Below are 21826 nucleotides of genomic sequence, written 5' to 3'. Positions count from 1 at the left end.
TGCTTGAACTTATAAACACAATCTTGAGTAGAACATGACAATGACTAAAATGATAAAGTACAATAGCATTCATTCATAGAAAGTGATATCAAGTATGTTCTTTTATAGAGCAGGATGGTACTACTTTTCTCCACTATGCCTATGGGATTGAGTATCTCTTCCTACATGATTTACCTACACGTTGCTTGCCTAGTTGTTCCATACAAAGAGGCATACATGGATGTGATTGTACAAGTCTCAACACCTTTATATATTTTTTTACTGCAGAACAGAGAAAGCAGAAAAAGAGACATCAACATGAAAAGCACAAGGTGGAAAAAAGAAAAAGGTGTCTCGCAAGAGAATGGGCCTGGAAAAAATCTAAAAGCATAGGAAAAATCACCAAGAGTCCAAGGTGCAACCATGGAAGCTGCAAAAAAGCCAAAAAAAGAAGGTGAACCTTTAAATATAAATGCACAGCCAAAATCTTTGTAAAAGAGCGCTAGGCTCCCACCTGTGGAATTTGTAACCAAGGACAGGTGGTAGGACTAAGCTAGGAAGTTAGGGCAAAGGCAAAAGGACTGGCCATGTATAAAGGGGATGATTGCCCAAGGGAACGAGTGCATGTATATAAGCCAAAAAGTTAATGGAAAATCTCCTTCTTGGCGTGTGGAAAAAATCTTCTTCTTCTTCTTCTTCTTCTCTTTTTCTTCTTGCCTTCTCGTGTGTGCTTGAGTGAGGGAGTGTGAGAGAGTGAGGGATTGAGGAGAAGAAGCTCCCCATCTCCTCTCTTCATCTTCTCCTCTTCTCTTCTCTTCTCTTGTCTCACGTGACTATGGATAATGGAGCTTGACAGAGAGGGATTGAGGTTGCTTGAACTTGCCTCAAGGATCATGGAACTACTAGTGTGCAAGAAAGAGGAGGGTACTTGATCGAGCATCAAGGTAAGCTCACTACACCCCATAGGTAGGAAGAGTGCATCAGCTATGTGAGAGGTAGCCATGGCTGCTGGCTTGAAATTCTTGACCAATAAGCGGTCCGTTGGTCTTCGGGGTTGAGTGAGAGAGCTCTCTTCATTTTGGTTCCATTGTCGGGACCAATAGATTCGAGCCTTGAGCACTGCACGCTTCGAATCGAGCATGGAAGCATGATTTCATCTCCAAACCAGTGCTTGAGGTAGATAGGAGATTTAGGAGTGTTAATCTTTGAAATAAGTAAGTATTTTCACTTTCTAATGTGTAGATGAGTAGATTCAGTCAGCCCAAGCATTGTCTTGTGATTTTTCTTTGCATTAAGGTAGGATAGGAACAAAATATTGTGAGAAAACAATAGGGTTTTGCTATTATAAACAGGGCACACAACTAGGAAAAGAGCTAGAAAAAGATGGGTTTTCATGCCTAATGACTAAGGAGGGTGAGTTTGCAGGTAAGACTGAGTAAGGCAGGACCCTAAAACCCTAAGGATAGGGGAAAAGAGCTCATTTTTGCACACTGAGAGTGAAAGAGAGAGAGCTTGAGAGAGAGAGAGAGTTGCACGTCAAAGAAAAGATCCTGCCCATTGACTCGGAGTTTTCTGAACACCCCAAGTAGATACAAACTTTCCTTGATGTGTATTTTCTAGATTTGGAAATTCTTGTAGACAGTCACAACCATTATGTGGAGAAAGGAATCACAATGCATCATGACGCACCATTGGGCTCGTGGACCACTATGTCCTGGTCCATCGACTCCCAGAATATCATAGAGTCAAATCATCTGACTATCAGAGTCAGACCATCTGACTAGTCCAATCGGACCACCAATCAGTTAGACCACATGGTCCGATCGGACCACGTAGTCCAATCAGACACAAACCTCGCATCCAATCAGACACCCATCTCAATCGGACCACCCATTCACTCCGCCCAATCAGACCAGTGAACAATCAGACCACACTATGAGTCTTCCGATCGGACCATCTGATTAGACACTCCAGTCGGACCGTTTGACTCCCAGAGTCAGACCACCAAGAATCGAATAGTCTAATTCTGGGAATCCGATTAGTTGGGCAAAAGACAAAAAACTTGGAATACGACCACCTCCCAAGTTTAAGAGCGATTGAGACACACTCCCGAACATCCTTAGATGCCCGATCAAGCTTGCCGAAGCCAAAAACCAGAGAAAACCATAACTATACAGTCTAGAAGTGGCCTCTAGCAGGGTGGCCAAGAGACCTAACTTAGAGCCAAAAATCGACCTTTATATGGTAAACCCACCTTGATAAAGCATAGAGGGAGCAGCATAGACCACAGACAATCCTTAGGAGCGACCAGAGATCGTGCTTAGAGTCATACTAGATCATAGACAAGCCAAGGGAGTAGCCATACATGTATGATTGATTTGTTTTTCTTGTGTACCCCACATTGATTTCTTTCATAGAAGTGCACCAAAAAAATGGAAAGCTTGATTTTGCGTAGTGCACAACAAAGTTCCCAGAGCATTGAGTGTACATAAGTTGAGGACTGTTTTCAATAACAAGGAACACACTCAAAAATAATAACTCGAAGGAACCCACCAATAGGAGGAGACCCCATAACATAGTTGGGTGCCCAGAGCCCCACTAATAGGACTCTCTAAGACAGCAGCAGAAGGACTAAAAGGACAACAAGATTGAGGGCAAAACGCTACCAGAGCTACTCGAACTGATCGATAACCTTGTGGAGTGGAAAGCAAGAATGATGTCACGACCAAACGCAGACTAAGGAAATGATAAGCTAGACTTAGGTGAATTCCCAGTTGTGGTTCAGGACATGGTCCAAGAGTACGACCTGCTAACTAGGATGGTAATTCATGGTAGGCTAGTTGAGGAGGTAGTGGCAAGCCTAGAGAAAGAGAGGAAAGCCGTTAAGAACGCATTGCAAGGCATAACTGCCTACAACCGCGAGCAGAGAGGTAGGAAGCTATAGTAGGACATAAATGTGCATGAAGCTTGACATGTGCTAGCCTTAGTCTGCAAAAGCAAGGCAAGACCAAACCCGGAGAGAGAGAGAGAGAGAGCGGCTCATGGACAACATGGCTGCCAAACAGAGTGCAGTAGTACTAGTGACCTCGCTACTCTCAAGCCTAGGAATTACTCAAGGGGCAAAGAGCTAATAAAAAATCCTTGCAGCAGCTAAGCAACTAAACAAGTACAATCCCAGTAGCAACCCGTACAGTTTCGTAGAGCAGTTCGAGCAAGTTTGCGAGGCCAATGGTCTCATGGACTTTGCATAACACTCCTAGGCATTTGGGCTCTGCTTAGGCGATAAAGGTAGAATATGGTACACCAGCTTAGAAATGGCGAAGCAAGAAAAATTTTCCCACGACTAAAAGATCTCTTCATTAAGAGATTCTGGAAGTAGGATACTCTGATCGAGTAATGCTCCAGTCCATTATATGATCCATCCATCGAGTGATGCTCCAATCCATTACGTTGAGGAGCCTAATGAAGACGAAGCCTATGTGAACCCTTACGTCTCCTATGAGGAAGAGGGCAATCCAGTTCTAATGGACTATCGACCCATACCGCTGATGGTGTTAGGTAGAGGATTTGCAGGGCCGATCTAAGATCCAATCTCGTGCTGGACTTGCAGTCACCCAGGTCATATCTCATCACACTGTCTAGAGAGAGGAAAAGTCAATAGGGAAAAAGACGACCTCAGATGTGTTGAGTGCGGCATCACTCATCTCTTTTCCGATTTCTCTAGACAAAAGAAATCCCCTAGCTTGACAATCATGTCATCATTGCCCTTGGGATTGTTCTGAGTCGAGGCATTCGACAACGAGGATACACCCATTATGCTGCATGTCATGACAAGAGCACAGCTAAAGCAAGCATGCATATCACTGCCAGGGCCCAACAATTTAGACGCAACCTCAATAAGAAAGAGGAGTCGAAGGAGAAGGAAGAAAAAGGCTGACATGTAAAGGTCAGATTTAAGACTGAGGGTGTGACAATGCTAGTGACTGGCAAGAAGGTCACACATACAGAGGAAAAGACTATTGCCAAAGATGATAGAGAAAAGGAGTGCTAAGGTGGGGGAGTATCCTCACCCTAGGTGCCAACTCAAGGCAATAGCCAAAATCAAGGAGTGGATAAAGGAAGCCGAGGAGCACCTCAAGGACACTAAGCCTATCTTAGTGGATGAGATCGAGGATCTCTCTAGCTGGCCCTAGATGAGGAACACTCGAGTCATTGAAGATTGGGGCAACTGTCTAATCTTCCTAGGAAACCGAATAGAAGTAGTAAAGGTGGAGATGGAAACTTGGAAGAAGACCCCTATCAACCTGGATGCCATCTCTTCCATGTTTAGGGGTGACGCACCACTAAGGAAGTCTTATGGGCCATTGACCAAGTACATCCCTTGCCTTGAAGATGAGCGAGATTGGATGCTCATCCTAGCAACCATCAATCTCCCATTCTCAAACAAAGAGGAGACATACAAACAAGCTACAACAATTGTGAGCATGTTGAAGGAGCCCACAGTGCTACTCTGCATGATGGCTAGGAGCTCAAGCAGCCAACCAAGGCCAATCTCTTTCCATGTTCCTAGCAACATGCTAGAACTTCACAAGATCCTCGAGTATCTGACAAGCAAATTGATCGGCAACCCCACTGCTAATCTCAAGCCTCTCAAAGACCTCTTGGACAAACCTAAGTAGACATGGACTAAGGTGCATGATCTGAACTTAATGTATAATTGGGCCTTAATCACCATTAGTAGGACGGGCAATGTAGAACTTGAAACCCTTGAAGGTGAGGGTATAGGCTTCTTTAATGGCAGTCGCATGAAGAAGTACTACCGTCCCACAGCATGATCCCACTATACTAGAAGCCCCTCTGAATGTCCATGTAGCCACCATCACCAAACTGGAAGATGAGGATGAGGAGGTAGTAGCACTAGCATACCTACACATCATGGCCATCGCCCGTCACACACACATTTTTGATGCCTTGATTGACAAGGAAGCTGACTTCAATGTCTTGGCTCATGCTCTTTGGATCCACATTGGTCAACCACAGTTACAGTCCACCGACGTTAAACTTAGCCCATTTCGGGGCAAGCCATATGCACTCCTAGGGAACTGCAAGATCCCAATCTCTTTAGATTCTGAGAGCCTATCAATCATCTTCTATGTATTGCCAAATACGAAGGATTTGCAAGTCAAGAATCATTGTTAGGATGCACTTTCAAGAAGCAAGTACATTGCAATGTAGATTACGATCTACAATGTATTCACCTTACTATTGGCAATGTTCAAATCGGGACACCTTTCTGTAAGGACACTGAGGCTCTACCCAAGCCTACCATGCCACCAATAGAGCTACCTAGGACCAAGCCTAAGGAGGGGGGTCGTGAGTCATCACAACCTACCCAGACTACAAAACCACAGCCAACTAAGGCCATCCCCAAAGTCATGTAACCCATGCTTAAATGGGTGCCAAAGCACCAAAAGTGACCTACTCATAACCAGCAAACATAGTCCCACCAGGCTAACGACTATCATTCAAAACCGAAGAAATTGACTCGATGCTATCAACGTAGGGGCACAATTAAGCCGCGATGGATCCCCAAAGATCTATTTTGAGCCCAAGGATACTATGAAGGCAACACCTGGATATGGGTGCCCAAGAAGGTAAATCCTAGAGGCATAGCCCAACCACAACCATCACTTGCTACCCCATCTCCAAGAAGCCACACTTCTGCTAAGGCAGTCAACACCTAAGAAAACCAAGTTGCAAAGCCTATAGAGCCTGTGACGGTTGCAGTCAAAAAACCCCAACCAATCTATTGACCCAAACAATAGCTTGATACCTTGGAATCATCTAAGTCCGGAGAGCTTGGCACTCGAGTGACTACACAAGAAGAGGGCAATGCACCATCTATGCCATTGGAGCCACCCTCAGTATCCCAAAGTAGCACTGGACACACCAATCAAGACTACAGAGCTACCCTTAGACACCTACCCTTATACACACCCCTATCAAGTCCATTGCCACTAGACCATCACTATCTAGCCCAATTCTACCACAACCACTAGTAGGTTTTAGGACTTTCTATGAGCGACGTTCATTCGTAATGGTCGCCACCAAGGACCTTGCTGAGAATATAGGAAATGACTTGGTGACGTGCATCAAGCTCTTAGACAACACTTTCACCATGTTTGCTAGGAGCTATGAAAGACTTGACCTTGGCCTGTGATCTCGGCCTGCTTGATGAACCCCTTGCTAACTCTAACTCATCTTTCCTACAAAAATGGTGTAACCTATGTCTCTAATGGGAGAAATGGGGTTGCCAAGTAATGACTAATGCTGAGCAGCGACGTGCGATTAAAACAACTGAGTATGACCCAACTTACATAGCACCAACCTCTTTTAGGGTCTTGGCCATCACTTGAAACAAACACCTAGATGACTAGGTCTTGACCCACCCTTACATTGATCGCATATCCTTATGGAATAGGAGCTACATGTAGCTAGCCGCATTAACTTGGGTGATTTTCTAATCGATGTCATAACTTCATTACCCAAGTATGCGTTAGCCATCGTAATATCGATCGTCACGTCCACTTGGAATAAAACCCTAATCTCTATGATTGGCTTATGCCAAAATAGATAGCACCATACTGCGCTCAAATGCCTTGGTGGCTCCAATCCTAGGAAGGATTCTCATCATTTGGCGAGGAGGGAGGAGGTAAGGTGATTAGGTGATTAAGGGGGGTAAGGTGATATGAAAAAATAAGGAAACAAAAATCCTTAATTAAATTTAAAAGTAGGAAAGAATAGAAAGGGTTGGAAAGAAAATGTCGAAAATGTTTTGGAATGAATAGGTTGCTATTCAGATTGCTATTCAAAGATTTCATGTCTTTAATTCAGCTTGTTCATTCTCTTCATGAAAGAAAAATATATTTCTTGCTTACCAAAAAGTAATATGAGGAATACTAATGTTGGATTACGATTAATGATAGGTACCCACAATGGTGAGGCAAGATAAAGGTGGCACGTTGCCTTTCACGGAAGAAGAGTAGACTAGGTATGACCTGAGTATCGAGACAAGGGGCTTTAGCCATTTCACCTTCAAACATACACTGAACTTTGGATGAAGCCATCTTGCAAGAGTCAATTGTAAAGCAGCTGATGGACAAATGTGCCCTCCGAAAGTACATGGAGAAAGTAGGGCAAGCAATTGACTACATCATATGTGCAAAGATCCCGAGAAGCTTTGGTGATGCAAGAAATTGCGGCATAGTAACAATCAAAACAGGAGAAGAAGAACGCCAAGTGGAGGTGCCCCTAAGTATTGCAATGGTGGAGAAGGCCCTAGGTTTGGTCTCCCAAGAAAGAAAAACACCATCGAAGAGATGTGTATGCAATGCTGGGTGTGAATAAGAATGATGTGCACATGGTGGGCAGGATAAGCCTATCAAACATCCCAAACCCAAAAGTGAGGATGCAAGCAAAGATGGCCCATGCCCTCTTCTCAGGACAGAGGTAAATGCATTGATGAATATGATTGGCATGCCACTACTGGAGATCATTCTCGAAGGGTCCCTTGAATAAGTGGATTGGAATGGGTTAGTCTTTAAAACCATTAAGACCTCAGCCACCATCCTAGCCACAAGCACAACACTAGGAGGGGAGTCCCTAGCCTCAACAGCTAGATCATCGTGTAAGAAGCCTTCCTACAAGGACTTCAGGATCAGATTCAGCAGAGTATTAATAATGACTGTCATCCAAGAGGCCATAAAGGAGGCAAAAGGAGTTGAAGAGTAGATAGGAGAGACACCCAGCAGTCCCCGTGCCTCTGATGTAGAGAAATCAAGTGAGATAACCATTAGCAATGGGGGAGAGCAGAAAGTGTAGGCTACCTAGAAAGGAGGCCAAGGCGCAAGAGAAGAGAAGAAGGCAACAAAGCCCCAACAACAAACTTGGAGAGAGGAGATTACGAAGGAAGAACGGGCGGAGCTGAAAAGAGCCCAAAAAGAATCCAAAAGGGCGGAAGAAGAACGAAGGAGAAAAGAGGAGGAAGAAATGAAGAAAGTGAGAGAAGAATCACAAAGAGTCAAGGGAGAGCAGAAGAAGAGGTTGAGGAGCTAAGGAGAAAGGAGGATGAAGACATGGCAGAGGCCATGCATAGGTTTGTAGAGGAGACCCACGGTGCCAAAGAAATGGCAACCTTGAGCCCACAACATGAAGGCGAACCAAGTGGCAGTGTGGGAGCGGCCCCTATTGTTGCAGGAAAGGGCAAGGCCCCACTCCATCCCCTCCCTTCAACTCTCACACCTCAAACCGCTACCACCACCTCCACAACACATGAGCCAGTGCCTACCATGGACGTCACTCAGCTCATGTCGATGTTGCAGTTCTTGGTCATGAAAGTACAAGAGATAGTGCCCAAGGCATGAGCCAAAAGGCAGATGCCGAGTCAAGGCAAGACCCAAAGCGGAAAAGATTGGAAGCGTCCACCACTACAACATTGCCAACAATGCCCCAACTACGGACTATGATGCCTATGTTTCTAAACTCCTAGCCTAGCGAGAGAAGGCTAAGGAAGGGAAGAAGGCCATGACTGCAGAACTAGAGGCCGAAAGAGAAGTTGCCATGGCTCTAAGGCTAGAGATAACACGGCAAGTCGTGGAGCATCAAAAAGAAATTCGAAACATGAAAGAGCAACTCAGTAGAAAAGGAGGCACAAGAGAATGAAGATCACCTAAGGCAAATGCTATAGGATGAAGGCCAAGACCTACTAGCAGAGAAACATGGCTACAAGTTGCTCATCCAACAATACGCTAAGCTCCATCAATGAATGGCATGGGTGGAAGTGATGAATGCAAAACTACGGGAGAGCCAGTGAGAAGGAGACCAAGCATCAGAAGAACAACACCAAGAACAGGAGGATGCCCTGGTATTTGGGATATGGTTAGCAATGGAGGAGCAAGGAAGGCTAGAGAGAGAGATAGGAGTTATATCAAAGGAGAATGAAGAGGCCATAGAAGAAGCCACCAGGAGCATGCAGGACAACCTGTGAAATGCCCAACAGGAAGTAGAGGGACTAATTGCCATGGCCATGATCAAAAGAAAACTACACCTGGCGGAGCTAGAAAGCCACACATAAATTCCTAAAGATCTATCAGAAAGGATCACAGAGGCCCACCAACATTTCTTCGAGGCTAATCAAGGTAGAAAAATAGCCGACTGAACTACTAGGATAAAGAGAAGATCCAAATGTTGGAAGTGTGGGATGAGCAATAGTAAGTGGTAATGATGTTGTCTTAGGAGAGATGGAAAGGGGTAAGGGAGATCTGGAAGAGAAGACACAACACTCGGAGAGGCACAACTTTGAAAGAGTGTGAGGGTTGATAGAGTGCTTGGTAGTGGCGAAGTGCAAGAGGGTGCTTGCAGAATCTAGAGCTAAGGCTGTTGAAGAGTGCTCCAATATGCAGAGGCAAGCTTTTTTTAGCACAGTACTTCATGTCACACAAGTTGAAGGTGAGGATTTGATGGAGAGAATGAAAAGGAAGTTGGAGTTAACAAGCAGAGCTTTAAGGTATGGCCTGCAACAACGCACACTCCCAACTCGCACAGGCAAAACCAAGGAGCGGCAATGCAGCTACTTTGAGACAAGTTAGCCTCTCCACCGATGAGCCCAAGGAACTTGGATTTAAGGAACAAGAGAAACCCCATCCACCCCCAGTCCAACGCACAATGGAACAAGACACAGAGGAAGGGCCAGTGGACTTTGAGCAAGAACTCGAAGAAGAACCACAAATCAGAGAGCCTAGTCCACCCTTACCTAATCTACTCCCACAAGAGCCAGAGGGTGCCCAAGTTTTTGAGCACGTTATTTCTGCAAGAAGAAGACGACGTGAACTTGTGGAGAAAGCCCAGCAAAGAGAGCCATTAGGGCCATAGTAGCTTCCTAAAAAGCCCATGCCACTATGTGAGGATCACCATCTCATCAACTGGCTGCAAGAGCTAACTATCTAGCAACAGCAGGAGCTCCAATCCTGACCTTTCGAGTTCTCCTTCCTCTACCCACGAGCCTTGGACCAAGTCTTACCCCTGGAGGTAGTGGAAAGGATCATTTGTTTGGGCGAACCAATGGGTCGAGGAGCGGAGCATTGTAATCACACAATGGAGGTAGGAACCCGCAGAGACTACTGGCAGGATAAGGTATATCAGGTTCCCAAAACCGTTCGAGGTTATGAGGCACATCCAAAGTGGTGGAGGATTTGAGATACCAATTTTGATGCATGGGCGATCTTTTGCGGCACGCTACCAGAGGAACTGAATGATCCTATCTACATGCCCTACCATTGTAGACATGGAGTGGATTATGATAGGGGGATGCATGGCAGGTACGACTTCCCGAAGATCTACAACGCCAACTCAGTAACTCCCAAGGAATGCATGACCTTTAAAATAGGGGACTTGTGCCCATCCATTAACCACTTCCTTGAGGATTTCTCTTCCTGCCCCGGGACCCAATCTTCATAACTACTTGTAATTACCTTAGGAGCATTAGGTTTTTTCTTAAACAAAAGCCAGCTGAGGAAGCCCACCTTCCCCCACTCTTTTTTGACATTAGCCTAGGAATACATAGCTACGCTAGGCTAGGCTTATGACGAGGGCAACCCTACTTCCCTCTTTTTGTATGAGGATCCTTGAGGACATGAGCAATAGCCACTTTAAAAGGTGCAATCATTCTTTCTTGTCAACCACACCTCTTAATGCAAAGGCTAGTATCAAAGAATACGTGCACAACCATGCCTTTTTGACTAAGTTCCTAAGACCACCTCGTGAATCATCCGATGAAGATTAGGGTAGAGACTAAGAGCACCCCTTCCATCAAAATTCTAGCTATAATCATCTACTCGAAAAAAAAAAAGTGAAAATACTAGACCCCCCAAAAGCATATTGAGTGCCATGATCATTGCACCTAGGGTTTCCTTACCTAGCCCCATCCCCCATTGCACATGCTTAGGGCACATCAACGGTAGGACATTCTCCCAGACATGTCTCCCTAAGAGATGCATTGCACATACAACGACGCACAAACTGGGTCCTCAAGTGTGGGACACCATCGAGGCCTAGACCCTTCTCCCAATTCCACGAGCATGTGCACCATGCACTACATAGAAAGGCAGAGAGACCCCCAGGTAGTGCACCTTGTTTTCTTTCCAAGTACAAACAAAGGCCTCAACCACTGACTTCAACAGTCCCATCATCCATGTAATACACCCCTAGCCCCCACCACTTTAATCGAGTGGTCCATTTCTTCCCAAGCCCAATTTCTCTGTAGCCCCATCATCATCGACTCACACAGCCACCCTTTCTCATCGAACCTTCATCAGCTCAAAATCGCATTTTCCTAGAACAAGCACCCACATACAAGCGGGGCCATCTTATGTGACAATGTCACCATGGAGGCGCAACAAAGCAGGGGTAGACCATAATAGCCCCAATCAAAAAGTGAATGAAGAAGGTCATTTGGAACAGTTCAAGAGAAGGCAACTGCAGAGGGCCAAGGGAGGGATCCATCCTAACACCATATTCAATTTCAAAGATGGATCCACCCACTAGCCTCTCTTCACACAAGGATCCACCCAAGTCCAATTTTAGTCAAGGGTAGGTCCACCCAACCTTAAGAAGGGGGTTTGCCTTAACACCATCCTTAATTTCAAAGGTAGACCTCTACCACAACTAGCTTGTGCAAGGACTCACTCCAACACCATCTTTAATTCTAAACATAAATCGCTCCAACACATCCTCAACAAGGGCTTGAATAAAAAATCAAAAAGCCATCCAACTATCCCATCACCCCCGTCCAACTCACCACCCAACAGTGCCATGGGACTGGCACTCGGCTAGGAGGGGGGTAATGTTTACTGCAAAATAGAGAAAGCAAAAAAAGAGGCATCAAGAGGTAAAGTGCAAGTCGGAAAAAAGGAAAAGGTGCCTCATAAGAGAACCAACCCGAAAAAAATTCAAAATCATGGGAACAACCACTAGGAGTCCAATGCGCAACCATGGAAGCTGCAAAAAAGTGAAAAGAAAGAAGTTGCACCTTTAAATATAAAGGCACAACCAAAATATTTGTAAAGGAGCTCCAGGCTCCCTCCTATTCAACTTGTAATCAGGATGGGCGGTAGGACTAAGCTAGGAAGTTAGGGCAAGGGAAAAAGGGCCTAGGCCATGTACAAAGGGGATGAGTGCCCAAGGGAAAGCGGGCATGTATATAAGCCTAAAAGTTAATGGAAACTCTCATTCTTGGCATGTGGCAAAAAGCTTCTTCTTTTTCTTCTCTTCTTCTTCTTGCCTTCTTGTGTGTGCCAAGTGAGCGAGTGTGAGAGAGTGAGGGAGCGAGTGTGTGAGAGTGAGGGATTGAGAAGAAGAAGCTCCCCATCTCCTCTCTTCATCTTCTTCTCTTCTCTTCTCTTCTCTTGTCTCGCAATGCTACTATTGAGGATGGAGCTTGACGGAAAGGGATTGAGGTTGCTTGAGCTTGCCTCAAGGATTGTGGAGCTACCGATGTGCAAGAAAGAGGAGGGTACACAATCAAGCATCAAAGTAAGCTCACTACACCCCATAGGTAGGGAGAGCGCGTCGGCTATGTGAGAGGTAGCCATGGCCGCTAGGCTTGAAACACTTGACCATAAGCGGTTTGTAGGTCTTGGGGGTTGAGCGAGAGAGTTCCCTTCAATTTTCTTGAATAAGTTTTAGTCCTTGCTTTGTAAATTTTTCTTTTGAAATCTCTTCAAGACTTGACTATAGAGAAGAATCCCTTTCTTGAAGAAGTAATTGAAGTTTTTCCATATCAAGAGTCACGTGCTCTGTTCTTGACCATTGCATTTATTTATGCTCAAATTTCTATAGCAATTCTATCACACTGCTAACCCCTTATTGGGTATAGCAACCTATTCTAAGAAAGTTCTTTTTTAAACATATTTTATATCTTTCATGAAGTATTCATCCTCGAGTGCTTTGTAAAATTGTGTCAGGTTGAACCATGCTCTACTAGAATGTCCCTTACATGCAACTTGATCACCAAAACTATGATCCATTCAAAATAAGGATGCATCAAATATGCAAGAATTCCAATCATTTCTAATCTCTCTACATAAGCTCTCGAGTATTTGGATACATCTCGCCCTTTATATCCCTTCAGCTCAAGTGCAAGTAAGTGGATGAGATTTATCAGTGTGTCCTCTTATTTATACCTTCTGTATATTTGCATAATCTACCTCAGATCTTCTCATCATAAAAATTGTACATTCCAATAAGTGTCTCCATGATGCTAAACTTTGATCATCCTAGCTTATTCACATTATGTTCGGCCAAAAGATGTCAAGAGACTTTGTGTGTATTTCCAAGAAGATAGTAGGCCTCAGACTATGAGAGTCCTTGGGAAGAGAAATATTTTACTTGTTGAAGAAGAGAAGAGATGAGGATTTAAAATCACAACTATAGACAAATACATTGAAAGCATGTCTCTAAAATCCTTAAAGTCCAAAGAAGAGTATGTATTTAACATCAATAAAGAAAGTGTTTCATCATAGCTGGTTTATGTACAATATATTCCTGACTAGAAATAGCCCTAGTTAATTATGAATAGCGCTATTTGTTAATGCACAATCCTTTATCTTTCTATTGTTCAAGAATAGCCTTCTTCTTCTCTCTAAATTCTATCTCTTCTCCTAATTCTTTAAAAATGTGTCATTTTCATGCTAAACGTGTTTTACTATTGCTATTTTGGTGAACTGTTATTTTTTAATCACATTTAGAGTATTCCACAAAATGGCATGTATTCATATATCTAAAAATGTAACTAATTGAAAGCTAGTTGCATGAATAATCACATTTATAGACACATTTTGGATAATAAATATGAGCTTCATATACTTTTATTTTTAAATATTTGTTCACTATAATGTTAGTGTAGTATAATATAAGGATTTTTTTATATCGAGCTTTAAACAAAAGCTAATTTAGTGTTAGTTTAATGTAAATCAAGTTAAGTTTAAAGAAACATGAGTTAGAGTTGATTCAATATTTTGTAGAGATGGAGCATCACATACTTTTGTATGTTTTAGTGGGAGCATTCGTCATCTGGAGGTATATTAAGTGAAGTGCTACAAGCATGGGTGGAGGGCAACTCATGAATGAGAAACTTTGATGTGGAGTAGCTTTTGTGGTTATCAAACACTACGTGTAGCTTATTATGAAGAGATAATCATGCCCTTTTTAGACAGGGAACCCCACATGTAAGAGTGAGGCATGCATGCTCATAAACCTCTCCCTATATTAGCATGCCTATTTGTATATTTAATTGAATAGGCAATATATAAGTCCATGATTACTCAGCTTATCTAGTTCAAAATATAGCTTGTCTATTTTTTACAAGTGCATGATACACTAATGTATACATATTTATACTTATATAGTAGATGTAAATATTCAAAGGACAAAAAACTAGGGAGCTACTATTGCATGCTTGTAGCTAAAAATGGAGGTGTAGGTCATATGACCAATATCTTTGTGGTGTTTTCTAAAGAAAAATTGATGCTTCTATAAATGCATTTATTTAGACATTAAGCATCAATTTGACATGTTCATAAACATGAGTCTCTAGATATGCTAGTAAATGTGCTTATATGCATGCATATGCATCTTTTTCTTACTTCATATAAAACTCATCCATTTATTGTCAATATACCTTTTTCTTTATACTATGCACTAGTTTAGAGATAAGAGAGATATGCAAATAAACATGAAAATTGACGTTCCCATTAAAGTATGTCCATTGAGAAGGCTTATGATTCCCTTTTGTTGGAGTTGTACTGGAGTGCATGAGACAAGTATAGTAATCCCACCATGGAGAAAACTCAAGCTTGAAAGTGTAGGATGAAGAGCTAAGAGGGGCTTTGAGTAAGTAGAACCTAGGCCATAACCAAAGATGGAGTATGAGCTCATATGTGCCTAACATTATAGGGTTAGAAGGATCTTCTTTGAAACAAAGTAGGTTGTATTAGCTTCATGAGAGCTAATCAATATTTGTAAATCATGAATCTCTCTCACTTTGAATGGATTGTTGCGCACGATAAGGGAGTGCATGAAATAGCACCATGTAATGCCTAAACAAAAGGAAATATTTTCATGCATGCACCAATTTTTTGTCATTAATGTATCATGTCCTGGTATCTCATGCGAGTGTGTAATGTGGAGATTTCAACCTCCATACTTATAATCCAAGGGTAGATGCCTTCTATGAGACAAAAACTTTCCATTATTATTTAGAGTGGGCTAGAGAATATAGGACCCATCCAAAGGATGTAGAGCCACACCGACTTTGTTGTAGGAGACCATGACTATTGAGATGCATTAGTAATCCTATGAAGTTTAAGGCATTGTCATCCTTGAACCAAGTGCCAAATTTTTCACTCTTTCCTATTAGCTAAGCAGACCAATTCAACAAGCATTAGAAGGTTGTTTATTTTGACTAGCAAATGTTTCCCCAACATGGGAGAACCATTCTCACAATCAACTAATTTGATTGTCACTCTAAGACGGAATTGTATAGCCTTGGTTGCATATAATCGCTATGATTAGTAAGCGGACTCACTATTTGAAAAATATTAGGCAAGCAAATGATACAATACGATGTGATGTTTTACTAATGGTTCACAAGATGAATATGTTACCAATATTTTTATCAAGTTAAGGAATAGATAATTGTAGTTGTAAACCCCTTTGACTTATTTATCGAAGCATAATTAGTTCGAGTAACAAAAGCTCATTGTAGAGGCTCTTCTGGAAAAATATGGCACGCCTATCTCATTGGAGATAATGTTGTAAAATATTACACGGCGCAGCGAACAGAATCTGAGAAAGAGATAGAGAGTACACAACATATAAGAGGAGAATCAGTAAATTCTTTAACTCCAAACAACTGATACAAAGATGGCTCTGTCCACCCATGCGCTTCCACTATGTGAAGCTTAGATGGCAATCTAGACAAAAGATAGGTGAAGAACTTAAGGCTAGTTGGAACAACAACTCTGATTGGGTGAAAGATGAGCGATCGATGGCTGTGAAGGTGTTTAGCTTTTATAGCCTGCGAAGGCCATGAGGTTGGCCTGACCGACCTACCATATAAGCCTCCACTAGTCGGCCAAGGAATATTCCAGGGAATATTCCCTTTACCATTGGGCCGAGGGCGCTACCCCCGGACCCCCGCCAGGGGGGCCGCTGGCCTCCTGGGACCCCCTAGGTAGGGGCCGCTTCCACGGCCCCTGAACCCCACAATAGGGGCCCCTTTTAACTCCCTTACCCCACAACTTGATGCAATGCGCCTCGAGTTGCTACCAGCTTAACCACTTCGTCTAACCCAAAGATTAGACCCACAACGGTCACTTTTTTGCCATCCGGTCACATAGACCTCATCTGATATACAAGTCAGGACTCAATCAATGTTCGGGCTCACATTTGGCTTCTCCTCATAATGGGGGCCTTACAACTTTGAGCACCATGGATCATTGGGGTGGCACCTAATGAGGGTGGGACATTGATCATATCTAACACCCCCCCTCAATGTCCACCCATAGGTGAACTATCTCCTCGGCCCAATGCCGAGTCTCTGAATATGAACTTGAAGCAGATCCTTCGTAAGTGCTTTGGTGAAGATATGTGCTCCATTCTCCTCTGTTGGACAATAGACCAATTCCACTATCCCATCCTTCATCAAATCACGCACATAGTGATACTGGATCTCTATATGTTTGGTGCATGCATGAAACACTGGATTTTTGGCAATGGCGATGCAACTCTGATTGTCACATCTCATCACAGTTGGTTCTTCATCTTGCATTCCCATATGCCATAGAATCCTTCTCAACCATAGTGCTTCACATGTAGCAAAAAAAGCTGCCTTGTACTCTACTTCGGTAGAAGACAATGCCACTGTTGGCTGCTTCTTACTAATCCAAGAGAAAATTCCTGAACCCAAAGAGAAACAATAACCATAAACTAACTTCCTGGAATCACTGTCTCCTGCCCAATCTAAGTCACAATTCCCCACAAGAGAAGTTCTGAAACTGTATGTGATACCATAGTCAAGAGTTTTGTTCAAGTATCTGAGCACCCGCATCCCAGCCTTCCAATGACTCTCATGAGGTTTGTTTGAGAACCTGCTCAAAACACTAACAGCAAAACTGATATCTGGTTTGGTGTTACACAAGTAGATCCCAACCTCCTATACCTCCCAATGTCTGCTAGTGCTGATGTATCCTCGACGGATAACTTTGCATTCACTTCCATAGGTGTAGCTATCTCCTTGCACTCGGTCATGCCAAATGCCTTCAAGATCTCCCATGCATGCTTCTTCTGAGAGATGAAGATCTTTCCTAGCTCTTGCCAGACTTCAATCCCCAAACAATAGTGCAGCAAGCCCAAGTCTGTCATTTCAAACTCAGGACTCAAAGCCTTTCAAGTTTGGTTGATCATATCTTCATAGTCACCTGTAATAAGAAGGTCGTCCACATATAGGACAATCACTACAGACTTTTTACCATGCCTGTAAACATACAAGTTAGCATCTGAGGCACATCTTTTGAAGTTTAGGTTTAAAAAGAACTTATCTATCCGCTGGTACCATGCTCTAGGGGCTTGTTTCAGCCCATACAATGCCTTCTTCAGCTTACACACTTTGTTCTCAGAATGGGGGGCCTCAAAGCCTGGTGGCTGAGCCACTTACACCTCCTCCTTGAGGTCACAATTTAAAAACGCTAACTTAACATCCATTTGGTACACTGGCCACTTCTTGTGGGCAGCCACTGCAAGTACCGTGCGAATAGTGGTCATTCTGGCAGTTGGGCCAAATGACTCTTGAAAATCAAACCCTTCAACTTGTGAAAATCCTTGGGCAACTAGTCTAGCTTTGTACTTTTCTACGGTACCATCAGCCTTGTACTTTACCTTCCAGATCCACTTGGTGACAATAACCTTCCGTTTTGCTGGTCGATCCACTAGCTCCCAAGTGTCATTCTTCATTATGATGTCATACTCTGCTTGCATAGCAACCTTCCATGATGGATCTGCAAGTGCTTCTTCTAAGTCAGTTGGCTCCTTTACTTCTCTCATAATCTCAACCATCAAGGCCATATTGAATATGTGAGCAGAAGCCCTCCTTTGCTCCTCTATTCTCTGAGACCTCCTTGGTCCGTCTGCCTTCTCCTCAACAGATGCAGACATAGGATTATTGTGGTCATAGAGCTGCTTCACCCAGCGCAGCAATGGCTTTTCTGGTGGGGTGATGTCAGGTTGGTGAACTTTTTTTTCATCATCTGAAGATGATGCTTCCTCCTCAAGGATAGGGATAGCTCTCGGGACAGGTTCATAGTGGACTACTTCTTCGCTTGATGATAAAGTGGAAGAACTTGCCTTCTCCTCCTCCAATGTATGCGGCTCCTCCTTGAACACCACATCACGACTCGCGATGATCTTCTTTGCCTCTTGGTCATATAATTTGTAAGCCTTCTGCTCATCACTATAACCCAAGAAGATACATTTTGTGCTTTTTGGTTTTAACTTGTTTCTCTTCTCATCTGGAACATGTGCATAACATTCACATCCAAAAATTCTGAAATGTGAGACAGATGGTTTCTTACCAGTGTAAGCCTTATGAGGTGTTTTTCCCTTGAGAGCCTTTGTGTAGCTCCGATTTAGAATGTAGACTGCAGTATTAACAGCTTCAGCCCAAAAATGGTTAGGCAATCCCTTGCCCTTTAGCATGCATCTTGCCATCTCCACAATGGTGCGATTTGTGCGTTCCACAACACCGTTCTATTGAGGTGTGTGAGGCGTCGTCAATTGATGCTTGATCCCTTTGCTCTTGCAAAAGCCTTCAAACTCCTTTGAGTTGAACTCACCACCACCATCTGTTCTAAATTTCTTCACACTTTTCCATGTTTTATTCTCAACAAGTTTTAGCCATTCTTTAAACTTACCAAAAGCTTGAGCCTTATCATGAAGGAAGTACACCCACATCTTCCTACTGTAGTCATCGACAATCAATATAAAATAAGAAGATCCCCCCAAGGCCTGTGTAGGCATCTTACCACACAAGTCAGCATGCACCAACTCTAGAGGAGCATGTGCTCTATTCTTGCTTTCTTGTGGAAATTCCTTTCTCTGTTGCTTGCCCATCATACAAACTTCACATGGTTCCTTCAATTCGGTTATTGTAGGTAGGTGAGCAACCATACCTTGCTTTTGCATCTCCTTTAACACTGCAAATCCGATGTGTCCAAACCTTTCATGCCAAAGCTTACTTGTGCCCACTCCAGCGGTGGCTGTAAGAGCACTTAGTTCATACAGGTTGTTCCTTCTTTCTCCTTTGCCAACAATTGTGCTAGTACTATCAAGAATTTCTGCACCTGTCTTCTTGAACCTCACTTCATGACCAAGATCAATTATGGCAGCAAAACTGATAAGAGATTTCTCCTGATTTCTGGAACATACAACACATTTGAAAGCTTTTTGACTTCACCATTTGCAGCAACAAAAGAAATAGTACTTGTGCCCGCAGCACGGCATTTAGCATCATTTCCAACCATCACAGTGATGGATTCTTGTAGAGGCTTCATAGAACTGTATAGACCTTTCTTGTTGGTCATGTGACAGGAGGCCCCACTATCCAACACCCATGAGTCAGTGGTAGATTCTTCTTGCGCCGAGGAGCACACTTCCTCAATGGTCACCATGAATAATTCCAGCTCTGATTCAGCCGTATTGGCTGTCTCTTTCCCTTTACTTTTAAGGGTACCATTCTTTTAATCTGCCTTCTTGACACGACAATCTACAATTGCATGTCCTTTCTTCTCGCAGTAGAAGCACTCTCCTTGGAACTTCTTCTTTCCTCCATTCTTCTTTTTGTCACCGTCATTTTTGGTGGAGGAACCACCTTTGCCTTTTGCATTGGCAGAGAATGTAGCATCTCCATTGTTGCTTCCTTCTCAGGCTTTCAACCTCAACTCCTCCTCCATTAATAACGCACAAAACTCCTCAAAAGTCAAAGCTTGAGGTCTCACTTGAGTATTAAGGGCAGTTACTAGTCCATCAAACTTTTGTGGACAAATCCAAAGACACCTCCGAGCTAGCTCTTCGCTAGTCTTTTGTATCCCAACACCAGCCATCTCGTCGCACAGATTCTTAATCTGAGTGATGAATGCTTCAACCGTCTCTCCTTCAGCAAACTTCTCCGCTTCTAGTTGATTCTCCAAGTTTTGAATCCTTGTTTGATTTCATGTTTCATACTGACTCCTTAGTACATTCCAAGCCTCTGACGCTTTGGTTGTATGCTGAATCAAAGTCAGAACACTGTCAAAACAGATTGTAACTAAGGCACACAATGCATCTCCATTCCTTCGTTTCCAAGCTCGTAGAAGATCTGCATTCGGAGGAATCATCACACTAGGATTTGATGGGTCGGGGGTAGGCTGTGGTTCTGCGTCAGTCCCTAGCATAGTCTCCAGAAGCTCATAAGAATCAAGAATAGTTGTAATTTTGAACTTCCACAAGGTGTAGTTTATACCATCTAACTTGCCTTCGTTGAAGGTTGGTGGACGAATCCTGAGTGTTTGAATAGCCGGCATAGTAGCACCACCTTGTGCACCGCTTTCTGATGCGTCAGAACTTCTTCCGGAAGTCGACATAGTTTCGCTTTGCTATTGAAGCCTTTGCCTCTTGCACACTCTCCGATCTCTAGAGCCCCCTGGGCTCTGATACCATGTAAAATATTACACGGCGCAGCGAACAGAATCTGAGAAAGAGATAGAGAGTACACAGCAGATAAGAGGAGAACTAGTAAATTCTTTAACTCCAAACAACTGATACAAAGATGGCTCTGTCCACCCGTGCGCTTCCACTGTGTGAAGCTTAGATGGCGATCTAGACAGAAGATAGGTGAAGAGCTTAAGGCTAGTTGGAACAACAACTCTGACTTGGTGAAAGATGAGTGATCGATGGCTGTGAAGGGGTTTAGCTTTTATAGCCTGCGAAGGCCGTGAGGTTGGCCTGACCAACCTACCATATAAGCCTCCACTAGTCAGCCAAGGAATATTCCAGGGAATATTTCCTTTACCTCACAACTCGATGCAATGTGCCTCGAGTTGCTACCAGCTTAACCACTCCGTCTAACCCAAAGATTAGACCCACAACGGTCACCTTTTTGCCATCCGGTCACATAGACCTCATCTAATATACAAGTCAAGACTCAACCAATGTCCGGGCTCACATTTGGCTTCTCCTCATAATGGGGGCCTTACAACTTTGAGCACCATGGATCATTGGTGGCACCTAATGAGGGTGGGGCATTGATCATATCTAACAAATGTTTATAATCAAAGTCTTGCGTTATAGTTGTACCCAACATGAGGTGGGAGTAAGAATATCAATAATAAAGGCTAGATCATGAAATGATTCCTTATAGACATTATTAGACATCTTAATTCTTTTGATAACTATGCAACCAATCTATTCTAGTATTTATTTGCTTTGAAAATAATTTGACTATATGGGCATAACCCATTCGTTTATTTTGCACAAGATTTGCATATATATATATATATATAATATATATATATATATAATATTATACTATACATTATATATGGATATATATGGTTAAGAAAATAGAGAAATCATAACCAAATATATATGTTGTTTACCATAATAACTAAGCAAACAGAGTCTCTACAAGAAATATGTATATCTACAACCATGATCTTTTTTGTGACTAGAGCATTCTTTCGAACAAATACAAGTCTCATAA

Source organism: Lygodium microphyllum, chromosome 19 (genome assembly GCF_053477565.2).
Source record: "Lygodium microphyllum isolate KBCC chromosome 19, Lygodium_microphyllum_v1.1.10, whole genome shotgun sequence".
Classification (NCBI taxonomy): Eukaryota; Viridiplantae; Streptophyta; class Polypodiopsida; order Schizaeales; family Lygodiaceae; genus Lygodium; species Lygodium microphyllum.
This window is presented reverse-complemented; position numbering follows the sequence as displayed.